Genomic DNA, 4,129 nt, shown 5'->3' on the forward strand with positions numbered 1-4,129 from the left:
TAGGCTTTACAGACTTCCTCTTTAAATAAAACGTTCTAGACATCCTCTTATTATTCTGCGGGTGTGGTTAGAGAAGACAGACTACCTAATACATAGTTATAGACTGCCTGCTGCTTTCGAATAAACACAAGATGCTTACTACTGCTAGCATAATAGATTACTGCTGTCTCCTTAATAATCTAAAGGCCCTTAAGATAATAACGCTTTAGCTAATAAAGGCTAGGGCCCTTCCTTAATTCTCATTTACAGCTAAATAACTTTGCGCCTAATTACACTGCAGCTATAGAGCCCTGTACACACTATTAAAGCGCCCTGAAGAACTCGTCTACTTATTAGCAGTAAGGTTTTTCTTTAGAAAGGTTTCCTTATGTTTGTTCTTATTTATTATTAAGAGTTATAATTGCTCTTAATTATATATATCCCCTGTGTTAGGAGAGCTATAGTTAGGCCTAATATATAAGACAAAGTATAAAGAAAAGGAAACGAAAGTAGGAATACAACGCTCTATATATATGTCTATGCCCCTTATCTCGCTAAGACCAGGTACAGACAACTATGAGTACCTGTTATTAGTGATAGCTAGAATAGCAGCAGGAAGCTAGGTTTGAGATAAGCTCTGTGAGCTATAGTCAGTACTATAAGGAATATGGTCCTTAGTATAAGTCGCAGGAGGATTCGTAACATCACCCCCTCTCTATGCGCAAGCTCCTGCGAGTATAGATCCTTGTAGTGCTGTGGTAAGGCAGGGATTTTCATGATAGTCTTGTGATAATTAGGCTCTTGTAAATCTTCTTAAGCATTTCTAAGTGACTATAGACATCTATAAGCATTCATGACTAGCTATAATTTCTTTGACTTGTTATAAGCGCCCTCTTAAGAGGCTAGGTATTTAAGGCAACATAAGGTATAGCTATAGTGTTTATAAAATTCTTATATAATCTTAAGAGTGTAAAGGAAATAAGCTATAAGCTTTTAAGTTATTTTATTATAACTAGTTTATTTGACTCTAAACTAGAATAGTCTTCTTTTAAAAACTCTTTTTGCTTTTAAAATAATTTTGACTTCTTATTTTATTTTATTAAATATATTATTACTTATTATAGGTCTTAAGGAAATATTTATATAATATAATCTTAATAAAATAATATAAAAAATAAAGAATATTTTTAAGAATAAAGATAAGACTAATTTATAAATTATAAATCTTATAATTTATTTAATCTTAAATAAGCTAATTTATTTATTATTAAGTTTCTTATATAATTATTATATATAAATGTTTTTAGTATTTAGCTATACTTTATCTTCTTTATAATATATTAGGGCAGAATATTATCTCTAGTTTTTATTTATTATATCTATAGTTTTTACTTAGCTTTAAACTAATTCTGTATAATAATAGTCTAAGAGTTCTTTTATAAATATTAAAATATCTTTTATATAAGAGTTAAGGGGAGTCTTAGCTTAATTAAAGCTTATCCTAAGATTAAAGTCTTTATTAATAAAGAATAAGAACATACTTATAAATTTTGACTTATAGTTATTTATAGCAAATTTAGCTAATATAATCTATTTATTTCGCTTTAATATCTAACCTTTTATATAGACTATTCTAGAATTTACTAATAAACTATAGATCTTTATTAGATACTATTAACTTAGAGAGGTTATAATTATAAATAACAAAGTAAATAAACATCCTAACTAGATATTTTATTTTTATGTTATAGTAGGGTACTAGGTGTCTTTCCTTAATTAATTAGTCTATTAAGACCTAAATACTTATAGTACTAAGGAAAATACTATTAGATTTAGGGAGGTCTATAACAAAATCTATAGCTAGGTGTTATTATTATTTCTTAGGCGGCTTTAGTACATATAATTAACTTTAGTATTTATAAAAGGGTTTTATATAATAATATATTAAATATTTAGCTAGCTGTTCCTTTACTAAGTCTATTATCTTTAACTAATAGAATTATTATTACAGGATTTTATAAGTCTTTACAAGGCCTAAATAACTAGTTATTAGCTATTTATAATATTTATTAATATAGTAGAGTCTTAGTTCTTTATTTTCAGGAATCTATAAGCATTATTAGTAGTATAGTTTGTTATTCTTTACTAAATAGTTAACTAATATAACTATAAGAGATCTTCTGACCTTAGACAAGACTTATTAATAAGTTACTTAATAAGGATCTTCTTAGGCAAGATTCTAATATATAGTAATAATATCTTCTTTTAAGATGATTTAGGGCTATAGGTTTATTATATATAGGGCTATAATATTATTTATAATTATATTAGGGCCTTCTCTTAACTTAGATAATCTCTTATAATAGTATAGGATTCTTATAGGTCTAATTAGATAAATAGGAATAGATTCTGATATCTAAGGGTCTAGATTCTTTAGTTTTAAAACTATTTATTTAAGAAACTTCTTTCTATTATTATTAGTATTAGTAGCTTTGTCTTGTAGTTTATAGGATAATCTATTTATATAGTATTATAACCTAAGGCAGTACTTAATTACAAAGTTAAAATAAGAAAGAAACTTGTTCTAATAGGCTTGTTAGTAAGATAATTGTTTAGATGACATAAAGTATTTAAGGTTCTTATAGTCTATTATAACTTATATAGGTTCTTAAGACCCTTTTAACTCTAGGTATTATTCTTTAAAAGCATAGACTATAGCTATTAGTTCCTTATTATAAATCTTATAGTTACTCTTAACTAAAGCATATTACTTTAAGAAGTAGGCTACAAATTATAGGATTCCCTTATTATTAAGTTAAAATAGGACTCTTCTGTATATGTTATCTAAGGCGTTAGTCTCTATAGTACAGAGTAAGTTAGAGTTAAAGTGCTATAGAACTAAGGAGCTTATAAATATGTCTTTTAGCGTCTAAAACGCTTTTTTAGCTTCTTCTCCTTAGTTAAAAAGGACGTCTTTTTAAGTAAGCTTAATTAAGGGTAAAGTTATCTTTAAAAATCCTTTAATAAATTAATAATAGAAATTCGCAAATCCTATAAAACTTTATATATCTTTTATATTATTAGACTTTTCCTAATCTTGAATTATAGCTATCTTCTTTAGATCTATACATATTTGTCTAGGTTTGCTATTTTCTAAATAACTCTAGATAATTATTCTTAAGTATTTCGTCTTATAAACTTCGAATTCGTATTTTTCTATATTAAGTTATAGTCTAGTAATAGCTAATCTGCTTAGTACTATCTTTACATATTAATAGTGCTCTTTTAGTAAGTTACTAAAGATTAGGATATTATTAAGATATACTAAGACGAATTAGTCTAGAATATCTTTTCTTAAGGCATTATTAATATAGTTCTAAAAGAAGGCTAAAGCATTATAAAGGCTAAAAAAGACTATATTCTATTTATATAAGCTTATACATATATAGAAGGCTGTTTTTTATTCGTCCTTATAAGCTATTCTGATTCTGTAAAAGGTAGTAATAATATCTAACTTAATATATTATATAGCTTTACAAAGCTTATTTAAGGTCTCTTAAATTAAGGGAATTAGGTATTTATTCTTGACTATAATAGTATTTAAGCCCTAGTAATCTATACAAAACTATAGATCTTCTTTAGATTTCTTAATAAATAAGACTAGGGCAGCAGTAAAGGACTTAAATATATAAATAAAGTTCTTTAATAGATAGTTCTTTAGTATTTTGTTTAAGACTTTTAATTTGTTTCTAGACATGCTATATAAGGCTTTAAATAGTAATTTAATATTTAGTAATAATTTAATCTTATAATCTATTCTAGGGCAATATAATAGAAGCTTATTAATAGTAGCTTTATTAAATAAAGATAAGAACTTATAATATTACTTAAGAAGTCTAGTCTAAGGATTTATAGTTTCTTTAGGTTTTAGGGCTTTCTTGATGTCTCTTAATAATATTATAAAGACTTTATAGTCTCTTTACTTGCTTAAGTAATTAAAGATTATTACTTTTATTATAATTAGTATTATAATTATATTTATAGCTTTTATTTGTCTTTAGACTTAGGGTTTATTATTTTGTACTTTTTATATAGTTTTAAAAGTAATAGAATATCCTTTATTCTTTTAAAAATAATAATTATAATAATA

Source organism: Endocarpon pusillum (genome assembly GCF_000464535.1).
Source record: "Endocarpon pusillum Z07020 unplaced genomic scaffold C713005, whole genome shotgun sequence".
NCBI classification, from domain to species: Eukaryota; Fungi; Ascomycota; class Eurotiomycetes; order Verrucariales; family Verrucariaceae; genus Endocarpon; species Endocarpon pusillum.